The 19,052-nt window shown below is 43.1% G+C and overlaps 1 protein-coding gene across 2 annotated transcripts in view; it reads left to right on the top strand.

The window, feature by feature from the left end:
- The first annotated feature begins 7,880 nt into the window (after positions 1-7,880).
- LOC149450481 (golgin subfamily A member 7B-like) overlaps positions 7,881-19,052 on the top strand; it is a 61,149-nt gene continuing 49,977 nt past the window's right edge. The window contains exons 1-2 of one of the 2 annotated variants that reach the window (XM_089691926.1): positions 7,881-8,068; positions 15,281-15,371. The gene's annotated coding sequence lies outside the window, so the exon portion shown is untranslated. Of the gene's footprint in view, positions 8,069-14,916; positions 15,372-19,052 lie in introns of those variants that run through there. The other variant, XM_089691927.1, reaches the window with a different exon arrangement.

Genomic DNA, 19,052 nt, shown 5'->3' with positions numbered 1-19,052 from the left:
TATCAATATCTAGAATGTGTGATTACACGTGATTGCTTGATTCAACACAATGATTGAAATTATATTTTCTGGATTCCAGATATTCGTGTTGTGGTGGGAAGAAGAGGCAATTCTACAGTTCTACAATGTGGAGGGGATTCTGGAGACCAAATAGCGGGAATTATATGGAAGATCCATCACATCAGTAATTCTCGGTGTTTATTCTCATATGGTCCACACACCAAAGGAGGATCACAGATACACAACAACTGCAGTACAAGAATGACACGAACCAATATAACACTGACCATCCAGGACAGCCAGATATCTGATGGAGGATATTATACCTGTGAACTGTCAACTCCTAGAGGGACCTTCATCTATACAACTATTTTACAAGTATTAGGTGTTTTGAAACTTATACATTTTTATTTTCCAAGAAAAAAAAATGTTTGCTCCTTCAAACATTCAAGCAAACACACACAAATAAATTCACTTTTAACAAAATGTATAGAGCAAATTAAAGACAGTAGGGTTAATACTGACCCAAGGCTAATGTGCTGTTCATTCCCAAAGCAGGGAATTTACACTTTGCAATGGAATGTTCCCTCTGTTGACTTCCATCGTTCTATCAGTGCAAGCAAAAAAAAAAATGTTGATGTTCAATTATTCATTATGATTTATTACAGGTACGGTACTTAAAAATTTTACTCAGAGCTTTACATATACAGTGAAGGAAATAAGTATTTGATCTCCTGCTGATTTTGAATGCTTGCCCACTCACAAAAAAAAATAATCAGTCTAAAAATTGAATGTTCGGTGTATTGTAACACTGAGAGACAGAATAGCAATAAAAAATTCTAAATAAATGCATGTCTTACAAATGATGCACTAATTTGCATGTTCATGAGGAAAATAAGTATTTGATCCCCTATCATTCAGCAGGATTTCTGGCTACCAGGTGTCTTTCATACAGGTAACAAGCTGAGATTAGAAGCAGTCTCTTAAAGGGAGTGCTGCTAATCTCATTTTGTTACCTGTATAAAAGACACCTGTCCACAGGAGCAATCAAACAATCAGATGCCAAACTCTCCACCATGGCAAAGACCAAAGAGCTGTCCAAGGATGTCAGGGACAAGATTGTAGACCTACACAAGGCTGGACTGGGCTACCACACTATCACCAAGCAGCTTGGTGAGAAGGTGACAACAGTTGGTGCAATCATTCACAAATGGAAGAAACACAAAACAACTGTCAGTCTCCCTAGGTCTGGTGCACCATGCAAGATCTCACCTCGTGGAGTGTCAATGATCATGAGAACAGTGAGGAATTATCCCAGAACTACACGTGACGATCTTGTCAATGATCTCCGGGCAGCTGGGACCACAGTCACCAAGAAAACAATTGGTAACACACTACGCTGACAAGGATTGAAATCCTGCAGTGCCCGCAAGGTCCCTCTACTCAAGAAAGCACATGTCCAGGCCCGTCTGAAGTTTGCCACTGAACATCTGAATGATGCAGGGGAGGACTGGTTGAAAGTGTTGTGGTCAGATGAGACCAAAATCCAGCTCTTTGGCATCAACTCAACTCGCCATGTTTGGAGGAGGAATGCTGCCTATGACCCCAAGAACACCATCCCAACTGTCAAACATGGTGGTGGAAACATTCTACTTTGGGGGTGTTTTTCTGCTAAGGGGACAGGACAACTGCACCGCATCAAAGGGATGATTGACAGGGCAATGTACCGTCAAATCTTCGGTGAGAACCTTCTTCCCTCAGCCAGGGCATTGAAAATGGGTTGTGGATGGGTGTTCCAGCATGACAATGACCAAAAACACATGGCCAAGGCAACAAAGGATTGGGTCAAGAAGAAGCACATTAAGGTCCTGGAGTGGCCTAGCCAGTCTCCAGACCTTAATCTGATTCTAAAATCTGTGGAGGGAGCTGAAATTTCGAGTTGCCAAACGTCAGCCACCAAACCTTAATGACTTGGAGAGGATCTGCCAAGAGGAGTTGGCCAAAATCCTTCCTGAGATGTGTGCAAACCTGGTGGCCAACTACAGGAAATGTCTGACCTCTGTGATTGCCAACAAGGGATTTGCCACCAAGTACTAAGTCATGTTTTGTGAAGGGGATCACATACTTATTTCCCTCATGAACATGCAAATCAGTGCGTCCTTTGTTAGACATGCATTTCTTTTGAATTGTTTTGTTGCTATTTTGTCTCTAAGTGTTACAATATACCTACCATTCGATTTTTAGACAGATAATTTCTTTGTGAGTGAGCAAACATTAAAAATTAGCAGGGGAGCAAATACTTACTTCCTTCGCTGTACATATTGTACATTCACATCAGTCCCTAACCCTCAAGGAGCGTACACTCTAAGGTCCCTAGCTTACAGTCATACATACAGTTAGGTTCATATATATTTGGACACAGGCAAAATTTTAGATTTGTTCAGGTATTTACCAAAACATATTCAAGCTATAGTTATATAATGGATATGGGCTGAAAGTGCGCACTCTCAGGTGTAATTTGAGGGTATGTACATCCAAATTGGAGGAAGGGTTTAGGAATTACAGCTCTTAAGAGTAGCCATCCCCCCTTTTTTAAGGGACCAAAATTAATTGGATAATTGAATCAAAAGCTGTTTCATGGCCAGGTGTGGGCTACCCCTTCGTTATTTCTTCATCAATTAAGCAGGTAAAAGGTCTGGAGTTGATTCTAAGTGTGGTATTTACATTTGGAATCTATTGCTGTGAACCTACATCATGCGTTCAAAGGAGCTGTCCATGCAAGTGAAACAGGCCATTGTAAGGCTTCAAAAACAAAACAAATCCATCAGAGAGATAGCAGCAACATTAGGAGTGGCCAAATCAACAGTTTGGTACATTCTGAGGAAAGAACAACACACTGGTGAGCTCAGCAACATAATAAAACATGGACGTCCATGGAAGACAACAGTGGTGGATGATCACAGGATCCTCTCTATGGTAAAGAAAAACCCATTCACAACATCCAGACAAATGAAGGACACTCTCCAGGAGGTGGGCGGATCATTGTCAAAGTCTAAAATCAAGAGAAGACTTCACGAGAGCAAATACAGAGGGTTTACCACAAGGTGCAAACCATTCATAAGCCTGAAGAATAGAAAAGCCAGATCAGACTTTGCCAAAAAACATCTAAAAAAGCCAGACCAGTTCTGGAAAAGCATTCTTTGGACGGATGAAACTAAGATGAATCTGTACCATAATGACGGGAAGAAAAAAGTGTGAAGAAGGATTGGAACAACTCATGATCCAAAGCACACAACGTCATCAGTAAAACATGGTGGAGGCAGTGTGATGGCATGGGCATGCATGGCTTCCAGTGGCACTGGGTCATTGGTGTTTATTGATGATGTGACAGAAGCAGCCAGATGAATTCTGCAGAGTTTAGAGATATACTGTCAGCCCAGATTCAGCCAAACGCAGCAAAGTGGATTGGACGGCGCTTCACAGTACAGATGGACAATGATCCAAAACACGCTGCAAAAACAACCCAGGAGCTTTTAAAGGAATAGAAGTGGAATATTCTACAATGGCCAAGTCAATCACCCGATCTCAACCCCATTGAGCATGCATTTAATTTGCTGAAGGAAAAACTAAAGGCAGAAAGACCCCCAAACAAAGAACAACCGAAGACAGCTGCAGTTAGAGCCTGGCAAAGCATCAGAAAGGAGGAAACCCAGTCTCTGGTAATGTCCATGGGTTCCAGACTTCAGGCAGTCATTGCCAGTAAAGGATTCTAAACAAAATATTAAAAATTAACATTTTATTTATCATTATATTCATATGTCCAATTACTTTTGGTCCCTTGACAAAGGGGGGGTGTCTTCTCTTAAAAGTTGTAATTCTTAAACCCTTCCTCCAATTTGGATGTACATACCCTCAAATTAAACCTGAGAGTGTGCACTGTCAACCCATGTCCATTATATATTTATAGCTTGAATATGTTTTGGTAAATACCTGAAAAAATCTAAAATTGTGCCTGTGTCCAAATATATATGGACCTAACTGTACTAGGGCCAATTTACACAGGATCCAATTAACCTACCAGCATGTCTTTCCCAGGGATACATGTATTGCATTGCACTACATCCAGGGGATCACAGAGGAGACTTGCAGACCCTGCATGGCTCAATAAAGAGAACCTGTCACCTAAAAACAATAACATAGGGGACTTTGTGTCCATTATGTGATGAAAAAAAAAGTTAAAGCGGAAGTTTAGCTTTAAGTCTTTGTCCCCCGCTCCCCATTAAGGATTGGCGCCTTCGGGGAGCGGGGGGGGGGGGGGGGGAAGCAGGTACTCAAATTTGACAGATACTTACTCCCACTTCCACTGCGATCGGCTAAGACGATCAGAAGCAAAAGTTGTCCTCCCTCTTCCCACCCTTGTAGTCTTCTGGGACACATGACAGGTCCCAGAAGAGTACGGGGCCATTCACAAAGCGCAGCAAAGTGGGCACCCGGCTGTGAAGCCACAAGCTGTCACAGCCGGGTGCCCACACTAAAGATGTCGGCGCCAAGGGGAGAAGACAGCTGGTGAAACCAGCCATAATGAAGACACCGCTGGACCGAGGCACAGGTAAGAGTCTGTATTTTAAATGTCAGCAGCTACAGTTTTTGTAGCTGCTTTTTTTTTTTTCAGCTGGAACACCGCTTTAAGTATAAATACATTTAACAAATGGCAGACTGATTTATTTTTGTTGTGGGCTTAGTAACACTTTAAAGTTTGGAATGTCAGGTATCTATTTACTCGGCACAACCTCATCTTTTATATTTTATCAAAAATGTGGGACATTTATTGTGTTTGTTTGCCCTAAAATTCACTATAGTGTGTTTTTACTGAAATTTTGCATTCCCTAGAGATTTGCGGTAATATCCTGACCAGGGGCGGACTGACAACTCACGGGGCCCCCTGGCAATAAGGGATCATGGGGTCCCTGTGTCCTTGCCCAAACTCAAAAAAGCCTATGAAAAAGGTACCAGGGGCATCTCATGGGGCCCCCTACTGACCCAGGGCCCTGGGGCCGCGCCGGAGTTTCCAAATGGTCAGTCCGCCCCTGATCCTGACATAAAAAGTTGGATCTACCACTATTTTATTCTCTAGGGTGTCTGCTTTCAGAAAATATATCATGTTTGGGCCTGGAAAAATGTGTGCTAAAAAAATTCAAAAACGGCTCTGGTAGCAAAAGGGTTAAAGAGGAAATAAATCCTCCTATCCTTTACAGCCAAGGAAGCTGCTATCTTAGCCTCAATTTGATTTGCATTTGTGACCCTTGTCATTCACTGCAGGCCTTGACCGTGACTGTTTAGGGAAACAGTTAAAATGGGTTTAGTTCTGCTTTAAAGGGTAACTCCACTTTTTTTGAGAAAAAAAACTTTCCCCTCTGGGTGATCTATGTACATTGCATGGATTTTAACAATGTTGTTGCAGATTCCTACCTTTTGCTATTCTGAAGAAATAGCTGTTTGTCAGCGTCCGTGTGTAAAGTGGATGTGATTGGGAGTGATTTCATAATTACCAGTCAGCTGCTGCACCTACAAAACTCTAATGAGGAAAGTGGCAGGGTCTGCATCCCTTTGGATTTGATTTCCCTTTGGGATTATCTCACCAAAAATGACATTTTTGTTGCAGGGGATGCCAAAATCTGACATGTATCTTAGTGCAGACCTCTGGGAAAATCTGTGAGCCAATCACACAAGCAGGAAATGACATTTCAGGGGTGCGTTCTTTATACCATCTGTGTACAGAACGCCTCCAGGTTGCCATATTACATTCTACCGAAAATTACAGAGCTGCAGATTGAAAAGGAAAGGTAATATTTAATAACATTCAATTACAATATGACTTGTGTCACAGCTGTATATGCTATATTATTATTTTATTTGCTATTTTTTCCCTCATGAAAGTGGAGTCACTCTTTAAGCTGACTGAAGCACAGAAACAGGGGTGAGGGGGTGGGGGGGCAAGGTTTCCCAGAGGAGTGCAGTGAGGGTTTTGGTAGCAGTAAGAGGACACAGTCCATTATTTTTGCCAGAACGTTTCTGTAGATACACCATTGTTAACAGCGGGGGTCTCAAACTACGGCCCTCCAGCTATTGAAGTACTACAAGTCCCATCATGCCTCTGCCTCTGGGAGTCTTGCCTGTGGCTGTCAGAGTCTTGCAAGGCCTCATGGGACTTGCAGTTCCTCAACACCTGGAGGGCCATAGTTTGGAGACCCCTGGTTAGCAGCAATAATAATGTAGTCAATAAATGTTTTAATTAATTAAAGTGTTACTAACCCCACAACAGTACAATCAGTCTGTATATGCAGTAAAGCATGCTTGTTATACTCACTGTGGAACCTAAGGGGTTAATCCTCTGCATTGAGTGAAAACGCTGTTTCATCCTGTCTTCTCTGATCCCCCTCCCCTTCTTCAAGTGTCCCCCCTCTTATCTCTTGATAAGACATATCATGTGGATTCACTCTGCACATGCTCAGTTTGGTGTGTATTGCTTGAGAGGTTTTTTTTTTCCTTTGGAAGGGTGATCAGCACAGGGCTAATCAAAAAGAGGGTCGGAGGTTATGCAGCTTCTTAGGACAATCAGGGGAGAATGAAAACTTCTCCTATAAGCCTTAACCAGTGCTCAGCTGGACACTGATAGAAGTCACAAGACTGCTCTAACTGCTGATGAGAAAAGGTATTTAGCAGTTTATATTTACTAAAATATTTGCGTTTCCATGTTGTGTGTACTGTGGGAGACCGGATATTGTGAATGCAGGGTCCGGGGTTTAGTAACACTTTAACTGCTTCAGCTCCTCCCCATAACAGAAATACTGCTACAGAGCGGCAGCTGTTTGCAAAATCACGTGTATATATATATACATGAGTTTGCATTTCCGGGTAGGGGGCGCGCACGCACCCCACATTCGCGGCCGCAGCTGTCAATCACTGAGTCCTAGCCGGTGATTACTCGCCGATGCCCAGTAATTGCCGAGCATCTCTGATGGTGGGGAGAACTGTTTGTAAACAAAACAGTTCTCCTCCCTGTCAGCTCCTGCCCACTGCTTTGTATGGCTCTGCACAGCACAGCCATGCAAAGCAGTGTGCTTACAGTGAAGCACAAACACAGAACATAGTAAAACAGCACACAGTTAACCCTTTGATCGCCCCACATGATAACACCTTCCTGTCCAGTGCCATTAGTACAGTGCCAGTGCTTTTTATTAGCACTGATCACTGTATTGGTGTCACTGGGAATGTCAGTGACTCCAAGTCAGTTCCCCCCAGTGTCAGAATGCCCCAGTCCCACTATAAGTCACTGATCGCCGCCATTACTAGCAAAAGTTTTAAAAAAAAAAGCCAAGTATATATATCGCCATTTGTAAACGCTATAACTTTCACATAAACCAATTCATTTACATGTATTGAGATTTTTTTTAGCAAAGACATGGAGCAGAATACATTTTGGCCTAAATTTATGGTGAAATTTTATTTTTACATTTTTTTTACTGGATATATTTATTTAATAGCAAAAAGTCAAAAATACAGTTTTTATCTTAAAATTGTTGGTATTTTTTTTGTAGCACATAAAATCCACACAGGCGATCAAATACCACCAAAAGAAAGCTCAATTTGTGGGGAAAAAAATGACATACATTTCATCTGGGTGCAGCGTTGCATGACCACGCAATTGTCAGTTAAAGTAACGCAGCGCCGTAATGCAAAAAAAATGACCTGGTTGGGGGGGGGGGAGGGGTAAATCCTCTGGAGGACTGTTATTAATGTTTTTGTTTTTTTTTTCCTGTAGCTCAGCCCTCTGTGTCTTTGGGTAGAAACAGCGATGGATCTCGGGAGTGTAGAGCCATTGGTGGATTCCCGGCTGCAGAGATCTCCTGGATCCCACATTCAGATAATATAAACACAAGTGACGTTAAAGATTCGGATGACACCTGGACTGTGACCAGCACATATAAGTCTGATGGAGGCAATGTGACGTGCCTTGTGTCTCATCCCACATTTGGGAATCTCTGGAGCCAGTCTGATGTATTATCAGGTAAAATTGGTGGGTAAATGTGCAGAATGTTAGATTTCCCCAACAGGAATAGAAATCCAGCCTTCTTCCTTCACATTCCATCACCAACGTGGTAAATGATTTGTCCTTTTCAATAAAAGGTGACATCGGTAACAGTGACGTCCTGAGGCAGGTGCAGGGGGTGCGCTCCGCATTGGGTGACACCTACAGCACAGGGTGACTCCGGACCCACTCCACAAAAAGGTAAGTTGTAAAGAAAGCCAACGATCCCCGCAGGATGGATCAGATCTGCGGATTGGGGATGATAATGGATTGGACTCTGATCCACTATGCTCAATCCGCAGATCCGAACCATCCTGCGGGGATCGTCGGCATGCAACCTATACGGGGTGACACCGGACCCGCTCCACAAAAAGGTAAGTTGTAAAGAAAGCCGACGATCCCCGCAGGATGGATGGGATCTGCGGATTGGGGAGCATAATGGATCGGAGTCTGAGCCATTATGCTCAATCTGCAGATCCGATCCATTCTGCGGGGATCATTGGAGGGGGTGTCACCAAGTGTTACTGCACCGGGTGACACCAACCTTAGGGACGCCCCTGATCGGTATGTTCCTAAAAACCCAAGAAATGAAGCTTTTCTCCTCCTTACCTGTGGACAGTGACTAAAGCTGCCACTCACTTGACCATAAGCCCGGGTTCACACTGATGCAGGGCGGAATTCACTCTGGTTTGTGTGCGAATTCCGCACCGCATCATAATCACACCCCGTTCATGTGAGCTGCTGTGGGTGTGCATGTTAACCAGTTGCCGCCCAGCCTATAGTCAAATGGCGGCCAGGCAAACCTCTCGTCCCTCCGGTAGGGCGTCATATGACGTCCTTCCCGGATTGCGCATTGCATGTGCCTGCAGGGCCGCTCTGTGGCGAGATCTGTCACCGGCCGTGTACCCTGTACGGCCCCATTGCCAGTACCATGTGACCTGCTGTGACCAATCACAGCAGGTCACATGAAAGTTGTATACAATGGATGGTTTCCTTTCATGCCATCCATTGTATACAAGTGTGTCTAGCTGTGAATGGTCACAGCGATCACATGCACAAGCTGGGTCAATCACAGCCCAGCTGTGTCATGTGATTAGCCGTGACCAAATCACAGCTAATCACAACAAAAAAACCCTGAATTAATCGATTTCATTTAGTTAAATGCTTGCTTATAGCAAAGAAATTCTTTGCTATAAGCAATCAAATTGTGTAAAAAGAAAAATACTGATCACTTCCTCAAAAGTAGTACAATGTTACTATGGTAACATTATACAAATTTGGTCATAGTGTAATATGAAAAAAAAAATCTTAAAAAAAGAGAAAAAAAAATAATAAAAAAGTAATAAAAAAGTAATAAAAAAATTAAAAAAAAAATTATCAATTTTTTTTTTCATATTGTCAACAGTCAGTGTCTCTGATCACCATCACACCAGTTATATGCTGACACTGTACTGCACTGGTGACAGTATGTAAAAAAAAATTGTGAAAATAATTAGTTTAATTTCTTAATTTTTTCTGAAAAATTATGAAAAAAAAATTACAACTTCAAAAAACGCACCATGCCTCTTATGAAATACATCAGACTGTCTACTTTGCAAAAAGGGGTCATTTGGGGGATATCTGTACTGTCCTGACATTTGGGGATATCTGTACTGTTCTGACATTTGGGGGATATCTGTACTGTTCTCACATTTGGGGGATATCTGTACTGTTCTGACATTTGGGGGATATCTGTACTGTTCTGACATTTGGGGGATATCTGTACTGTTCTGACATTTGGGGATATCTGTACTGTTCTGACATTTGGGGGATATCTGTACTGTCCTGACATTTGGGGGATATCTGTACCGTTCTGACATCTGTACTGTTCTGACATTTGGGGGATATCTGTACTGTTCTGACATTTTTTGGCCTCAAGAAATTAGATTGGCTGTCAGTACTTCAGGATTTATCACTTTTCAGATACATCCCATAGTTTGTGAACTCTATAAATTTCCTACAGACTAAATAATAAATACTGATTTGGGTTATTTTCACCAAAGACATGTAGCAGAATACATCTTGGCCTAAATTTATGAAGAACAATTATTTATTTGCAAACTTTTATAACAGAAACAAAAAAAGTGTTTTTTTTTTAAATGTTCGGTCTTTTTTTGGTAATGTAACACAAAATAAAAACCCCGCCGGTGATTACCACCAAAAGAAAGCTCTAGTTGTGCAAACAAAATGATAAAATTTTAGTTTGGGTACAATGTTGTTTGACCGCGCAATTGTAATTCAAAGTGTGTGAGCGCTGAAACCTGAAAATTGGCCTGGGCAGGAAGGGGGTAAAAGTGCCCGGTATTGAAGAGGTTAACAACACCCTAAAAGCGGTACGCAAAACGCGGTGCGATGTGCAGAATCGGATCGCATGGGTGTGAATACCCATGCGATCCTATTCTAGTACGGACAAAAAAAAAGGGTCCTGCACCTTTTTGGTGCGGAAGTTGTGCGATTTGAGCCATTCAAAATGCATGGCTCAAATCGCACCGCAAAGAATTTGTATGTGATTTGCATAGGAATGCGGTGCGGTTCCTGTGCAAATCATATGCGCTATGCCACACTGCAGAACTGTGCACCCAGGCTAAAAGTCATAACCTGATAATGTCATACTAATTAAAAGTTAAAAGCAACATCCATTAACTGCTTTTCTGCCGCCCTAGAGCAGAAATACTGATACACGGCGGCAGGGCTGCGCAAATATATATAAGTGATTTTGCATTTCCGGGTAGGGGGCCCTACCCACACTGCCATTGCTGGCTTCAGCTGGTGATCATCGGATCCCGGCCAGTGAATCCCGGCCAACACCCGACGATTGCCGAGTATCACTGACAGGGGAGAGACCTGTTTAAAAACAACAGGTCTCTCTCCTGTCAGCAAGGACATGCTGCTGTGTATCAGCATTGCAATACAAAGCAGCATGTCTACATAGTAAAACACAACACAGCACACAGTTAACCCTTTGTTCGCCCCACATGTTAACCTCTTCCTGCCCAGTGCCATTAGTACAATGTCAGTGCTTTTTATTAGCACTGATCACTGTATTGGTGGCACTGGGGATGTCAGTGGCAGTTAGTCAGTTCCTCCCAGTGTCAGAATGCCCGCCGCAGTCCCGCAATAAATCGCTGATCGCCACCATTACTAGTATACAAAAAAAAATTCCAGTATATATACCGCCATTTGTAGATGCTATAACTTTTACGTAAACCAATTCATTTACACGTACTGGGATTTTTGTTTTAGCAGACATGGAGCAGAATAAATTTTAGCCTAAATTAATGACGAAATTTGATTTTCAAAATTTTTTTACTGGATATGTTTAACCACTTGGCGCCTCCCGACCCTTCAAGGGTTTTAGAAGCTGGGAGGTGGGGCGGGGTTTAGGGTCATGTGACCGCTGTGACACGCCGTCACGGCAATCACATGATTGGGAAAGTCCCGATCGAAAGAGGAGATCGGGACCTTTCCGTGAGTACCGCACATGTGTGCTGGGAGTACGCAGGGCGCGCGCTCTCAGCACATATTTTTTTTTAATAGAACGCAAATGTGCGGCTGCTTGGCGTCTAGGCCCAGATGCCGGGAGGCCACACATTTGCGTTCGGCCAGCGCCAAGATGTTAATAGCAAAATGTCAAAAATCTAGGGTTTTTCTTTCAAAATTGTAGGCTTTTTGCAGAAACGCACTACAGTCCATTTAACATGGTTTCCTATGGAACATGTTCACATCGATGCTTTTTTTGAGCTGCTGCGTTTTTGGAAAGGGTCAGGGACTTTTTTAAAAGCAAAATGCAGCGTTTTTGCTACAATAGAGTTCAATGGAGAAGCTGCTGAAATGCGTGGTGGTGTGTTTTTGACACGTTTTGCACTTTGCATTTTTATTCTGCCCAGCAATAAAACAGATTTCACTTTAACAACAACAAGAAAACAAGAGATGAGCAAAACACGGTAAAAATGCATCAAAAATGCGTCAAAAGCACTTATAGAAAAACACAAAACAAAAAGCACTGGAGAAAGCATCAAACGCAAAATGTATACATGCGAACCAAGCCTTATATCCAATCAAGATCTGATGGTGAAGGGTTGCTTCTGACACTTTATAGATGAAATTTAAACACAGAACCTTTTTTTGAATCACTTTATTTTACTTGTATATTTTTTTTTACTTATTTTGTTTGTCAAATGTATTGGTCATTTGTATTACATAGTGGGTGTAACAGAACCGGACCCCGACTGCACTAGGGTATTTCCGTTAGACTCCCGCTTCCCTGTCCGAACACAGATCCACGGACACCACCGATGGCCATACAAGACGAGACAGCACCAGACTTGTAATAAAACAGGAAATGGACTGCTTTATTTTAACACAGACACAAGATATATACACAGGGCGGGGCAATACATTTAGTAACAAGAGACACACAGCTGACACCTCTCACCAAGCCAATACACATAAACACATACATCCCATAATAGTTTGCTCACAAGCAAGACACAATAGAACAATGGGACAACCACCTGGCAGTAAACAATGAACAACCCCCACCTATACATGTCTACTCAATATCAAGACTTTCCATCCTGTACCCCTAACAGGCACAGGGTGACTTACACATAAGAGGGATATGGGGAGCTCAGACAGGGGTCTCCCCACCCCTCCAAAGTGATCTGTGTTCCATGGGCCCCCCACCCAAAGTCACTCCCGTCACAGTGGGGCAACAAAATTTCTGATTCTGATTTAAGTACTTGTTACCTGCCCACAGTAGATTTAATGCAAACAGGCAACACAGGCAGGCCAGACAATGCACCTGTATGCCCCTTGCTGGCCCATGCTGACCTATGCTTTGATTGGACACAGTACAAGTTTATTGGAAGATTTCAGCCAATGAGTTTGCTGAAACTTGCTAATTGGCTGTGTCAGATCTCACACATAGAGTTCGGTTCTGTGTACAGAGAACAGAAATCTGGCTGTTTCTTCTCCCTGAAAAGCAGGGAGAAAAAGCATCCAGATCAGTAAGTAAAAGCAGCACACATTACACTTGTTAGGCACAAAGTCAACTCTTTGATTACCCCTTGATGTTAACCCCTTCCCAGACAGTGTCATTAGTACAGAGTACATTGTACAGTACTATCACTGATCACTGTATTAGTGTCACTAGCGACATCAGTGTCAGCTAGTCAGTTAGTGACCCTCCCAACCAGTGTCTGTTAGTGCCAGATTGCCCACCGCAATATCACAGTCACACTATATAGTAACGCAGGCCATGCATGGGTCGAATTCTGAATGATTTTTCAATCGAAAACATTGTTCATTCTGTAATCCGATGGTGCCACCAATGATTTCGAAAATTGGTCGTTTTTCATGAATTTTCCAGCATGTTCAATAAACAAAATGGGGAGGAACCACAAAAATTGGCCGGTGACATTGCCCTACTAACAGAGCTAAAATCGGACGATTATTCTTAGGTCCGATTTTCGAATGAAAAAATATTTAGAAAATTGATCCATGTATGGCCGGCCTTAGTCACTGATCACTCCATAACAAGTATAGTGTCATAGCTGCATAAATTCCAGTAGCATCGTTTGTAGACGCTATCACACAAAACAACTGATGTACACTTCTTGGGATTTTTTTTTTTTACCAAAGACATGTTGCAGAATACATTTTCGCCAACATTTATGAAGAAATTTGATTTTATTGGATTTATAACAGATTGTTGTTTTTTTCAAAATATAAAAAATTAAAAAACCCAGTGGTGATCAAATACCACCAAAAGCTCTACGGCCGCTTTCACAAGGGGCGGACCCATCAGCAGATCTGCAGTTCATCGGGGGACCTGCCCACTGATCCCCGCCGAGTAAGCGGATGACATGACTATTGCACCAGAGATAGGCTTGTCCACTCCCCATTACCACCATGACCGTTCCGTACAAACCCCCTTTCCCCTTAACCAACTATACTTACAAAAAACATGACACCAATTTTGGAGTAAATGGCCAACATGGCCTTTTATTAACAACACAAATTTAAATACACCAACCATTCCTTATAACAGAAACCCAAAGAATTGTTGTTGGTCTTCGAAGGCACCCCCAAACAATCCGAAATGCACCTGCGGACAACCATATACACTAGGCCTCCAGCCACAACCAACCAGCTCGGAGACAACCATACCTTCCAGTTAAACCTTGGTTAGCTGGGAATGTCCCCGGGCATCCCATACCACCGATGGGTCCCACACCATTGTTTTTACCTTCCAAGATAAGAACCGCCTCCAAAGACCAACAACCACCCAGGAACCAACATAACCCACCTTTACCTGGAGGGACCCAATACTCACCAAAAACAGGGAGGGCGGGAGGGAAGCTCTCACTCCTGACGTCCAGCTCAAACTGATGCCCCCTCACTGAAACCCCCCACCCTAAGGTGCAGGAAACCCCACCTACTCTCAACCTTCCACCAACCAAATACCCCCACTATCAAAAACAAACCCCTTGGATCTGCCTTAACCCTTTCTGTTCCTCCTTCCCCACTCTGGGCCTAGTCATGTATGCCCTGAGCCATTTCTTCTTTCTTTTTTGCTACGGGCATTTCTGGTCCGTGTCAGCTCCTCTTATGGACACAGCCCCCTGTCCTCTATGGGTTATTGGTAGAAATGGGCTGCCTGTGTTTCCATCTGACTCTCATCTGATCCGATCACCCAGATGGATGGGAAACAGATCCCAATCTGTCTGTTTTCAGCAGACAGGGTCGGATCAGTGTAGACCAGTGGAAACGGACACATGTCCGTTTACACCCACCGCTCCATAGAGAGCAATGGAGCATCCGATTGGGTCCGCTTGATAAACGGACAGGCAGACCCAGTTGGTCCACTCGTGTGAAAGAGGCCTATTTGTGTGAAAAAAAATTATATAAAATTAATTTGTGTACAGTGTTGCATGACCGTGCAACTACCAGTTAAAAAAGCAGTGCTGAATAGCAAAAAATGCCCTGATCATGAGGTCAAGTGGTTAATTCCTGAGAGCAAAATACACATAAGCAATTGTTTATAGGAAGAAACAATTCCCTTTTAGTGGCACTTGAGATTTGAGTTCCCTGACTTTGACTTTCTCTGTTATCATGTGTCAATCATTGTACAATTTTGTTTCTTTACAGTAAGTTGGATGTTGATCGGGATCCTTGTAGGCATTGCCATCCTTCTCATCTCTGCCTTGTGTATCGTCTACTGGAACCAAAAAAAAATCAGGTATTTCTTCAAGTGGTAATAAAGTCTGTTTTTTCACTGTTTATCTACAGGTAAGCCTACAATAGGTACTGCAAATATCTCCTATATACAGGGGCGGACTGACCATTTGGAAACTCGGGCACTGCCTGAGGGCCCGGGGTCAGTAGGGGGCCCCATGAGATGCCCCTGGTACCTTTTTCATAGGCTTTTTTGAGTTTGGGCAAGGACACAGGGGCCCCATGATCCCCTATTGCCCGGGGGCCCCATGAGTTGTCAGTCCGCCACTGCCTATATGAGAGCTGTTTAGGAAATATTTACTGGTAAAGCAGCAACAACACATGCACTCTGAAGGAATGGCATGCCCGTGCAGTTCCTTCAGAGCCGCATGCCGTAAAAAGTGACTCCTGTGCGAATGCGTCATGACTCAGTCATTTAAGCTGCTGGAGCCTGCAAACCTGGAAGAAGGAGCGGGTGAAGATGGAAGCGCTGTCAGTGGTGACAACGCACCACTGTAGGACTTAGTTTTAACCAATTCAAGTCCGGACACTTTCACCCCCTTCCAGTCCAGGACAATTTTCAGCTTTCAGCGCTGTCACACTTTGAATGACAATTGCGCAGTCATGCAACACTGTACCCATATGAAATTTTTTAGCATTTTTTTGAGACAGATAAAACTTTATTTTGGTGGTATTTATTCATCACTGGGATTTCTATTTGTTTGCTATATAAATTAAAAAAGACCAAAATGTTTTTTTAAAAAGTGTTTTTCTTTCTTTGCACATAAATAATTTTTCTTCATAATCTTGGCCAAAATATATTGTTATCTTTTTGGTTAAAAAAAAAAAATACCCCAAATCAGTTTAATAAAAAAATTGTAATTTTTCAAAATCTGTTTTTAATATATATATATATACAGTGGGGCAAAAAAGTATTTAGTCAGCCACCAATTGTGCAAGTTCTCCCACTTAAAAAGTTGAGAGAGGCCTGTAATTGGCATCATAGGTAGACCTCAACTATGAGAGACAAAATGAGAAAAAAAATACAGACAATCACATTGGCTGATTTGGAAAGAATTTATTTGAAAATTATGGTGGAAAATAAGTATTTGGTCACCTACAAACAAGCAAGATTTCTGGCTCTCACAGACCTGTACCGTCTTCATTAAGAGGCTCCTCTGTCCTGCACTCATTTCCTGTATCAATGGCACCTGTTTGAACTTGTTATCAGTATAAAAGTTACCTGTCCACAACCTCAAACAGTCACACTCCTAACTCCACTATGGTAAAGACCAAAGAGCTGTCGAAGGACACCAGAAACAAAATTGTAGACCTGCACCAGGCTGGGAAGACTGAATTTGCAATAGGCAAGCAGCTTGGTGTGAACAATACAACTGTGGGAGCAATAATTAGAAAATGGAAGACATACAAGACCACTGCTAATCTCCCTCAATCTGGGGCTCCACGCATGATCTCACCCCGTGGGGTCAAAATGATTACAAGAACGGTGAGCAAAAATCCCAGGACCACACAGGGGGACCTAGTGAATGACCTGCAGAGAGCTGGGACCAACGTAACAAAGGCTACCATCAGTAACACACTACGCCGGAAGGGACACAGATCCTGTAGTGCCAGACGTGTCCCCCTGCTTAAGCCAGTACATGTTCGGGCCCGTCTGAAGTTTGCTAGAGAGCATTTGGAGAATCCAGAAGAGGATTGGGAGAATGTCATATGGTCAGATGAAACAAAAATAGAACTGTTTGGTTGAAACACAACTCGTCGTGTTTGGAGGAGAGAGAATGCTGAGTTGTATCCAAAGAACACCATACCTACTGTGAAGCATGGGGGTGGCAACATCATGCTTTGGGGCTGTTTCTCCGCAAAGGGACCAGGACGACTGATCCATGTACAGGACAGAATGAATGGGGCCATGTATCGTGAGATTTTGAGTGCAAACCTCCTTCCATCAGCAAGGGCACTGAAGATGAAACGTGGCTGGGTCTTCCAACATGACAATGATCCCAAACATACCGCCCGGGCAACGAAGGAGTGGCTTCGTAAGAAGCATTTCAAGGTCCTGGAGTTGCCTAGCCAGTCTCCAGATCTCAACCCCATAGAAAACCTTTGGAGGGAGTTGAAAGTCCGTGTTGCCCAGCGACAGCCCCAAAACATCACTGCTCTAGAGGAGATCTGCATGGAGGATGGGCCAACATACCAGCAACAGTGTGTGCCAACCTTGTGAAGACTTACAGGAAACGTTTGACCTCTGTCATTGCCAACAAAGGATATATAACAAAGTACTGAGATGAACTTTTGATATTGACCAAATACTTGACCAATAAACTTCTAACCCTGACCTACAAAGCCGTTCACAACACTGCCCCTGACTACCTCACCAACCTGATCCCCAAGTACCGCCCTACCCATACCCTTCGCTCCTCACAGGACCTCCTTCTATCCTGTTACCTGGTCTCCTCCTCCCATGCATGACTGCAAGACTTCTCCAGGTCCTCCCCCATCCTCTGGAACTCAATGCCCCAATCCATCAGACTGTCGCCTTCCCTCCTCACGTTCAGGTGCTCCCTCAAAACCCATCTCTTCAGGGAAGCCTACCCCACCCTCACCTAACGGCCATTCTCCCTCATTCCTCCCACCACTTCATTCCCCTCGGCCACATCCTACTGTACCACTACCCCCTCCCTCCTAGATTGTAAGCTCGAAAGAGTAGGGCCCTCTTACCCCTCGTACACTGTTTGTTATTGTTGTACTGTGCCATGTATTGTCCCCCCCTCTGAGCAAACCCTTTGGCGCTTTATAAACTCGATGTAATAATAATAATAATAATAATAATAATACTTATTTTACACCATAATTTGCAAATAAATTCTTTCCAAATCAGCCAATGTGATTGTCTGGATTTTTTTTCTCATTTTGTCTCTCATAGTTGAGGTCTACCTATGATGCCAATTACAGGCCTCTCTCATCTTTTTAAGTGGGAGAACTTGCACAATTGGTGGCTGACTAAATACTTTTTTGCCCCACTGTATATATATATATAATTATGCACTTTTTTTTTTACACACTGTCACCCTATTATTACAGTGTCACCATAGTGACACTATACTACTTGTGGGGAGTGATGAAGATTTTTTTTTTTTTTTACACTGCTGTAAAAGCAGTAATTTCTCCTTCTCTCTGGCTGGATACCTGCCATTGAGAAATACTGTGTGAGCTGTGATTGGTCAGAGCTTGTCACATGGTACAAGGCTGTTGTGAATAGCCTTGTACCATGTGACCTCTGTGATCTTTCACAGAATTCACAAGTAGTAAACAATAATGTCAGGAAGTGATCTTGTTTACTACTGTTCATGTGATCACTGATTGACCAATCAATGATCACATGAATCGGGACATCGTGGTGCGGCACGCTCCTAGGGAGTGCGCATAGGCAATGGATGTAGGGGGATGTTTAGAAACATCCCCCAGCATCGGCAACGCTCCTGTCTGGCTGTTTATTGGCATGGGCCAGACGGGAAGGGGCTAAGGTAGGTTTCACATAATGTGCTAATTTACAATGCATACTAGCACATTATGACTAGAGATGAGCGAAGTATTCAAAAATTCGATTCGGCTGATTCGGCGAATTCCAGGAAGAAATTTGATTCGATGCGAATTTATTCGCTACGAAGATGACTTATAAAAAGGG

This window comes from Staurois parvus, unplaced genomic scaffold, assembly GCF_062004578.1.
Source record: "Staurois parvus isolate SC_StPar_1 unplaced genomic scaffold, SC_StPar_1.0 ptg000574l, whole genome shotgun sequence".
NCBI classification, from domain to species: Eukaryota; Metazoa; Chordata; class Amphibia; order Anura; family Ranidae; genus Staurois; species Staurois parvus.
This window is presented reverse-complemented; position numbering and strand designations above follow the sequence as displayed.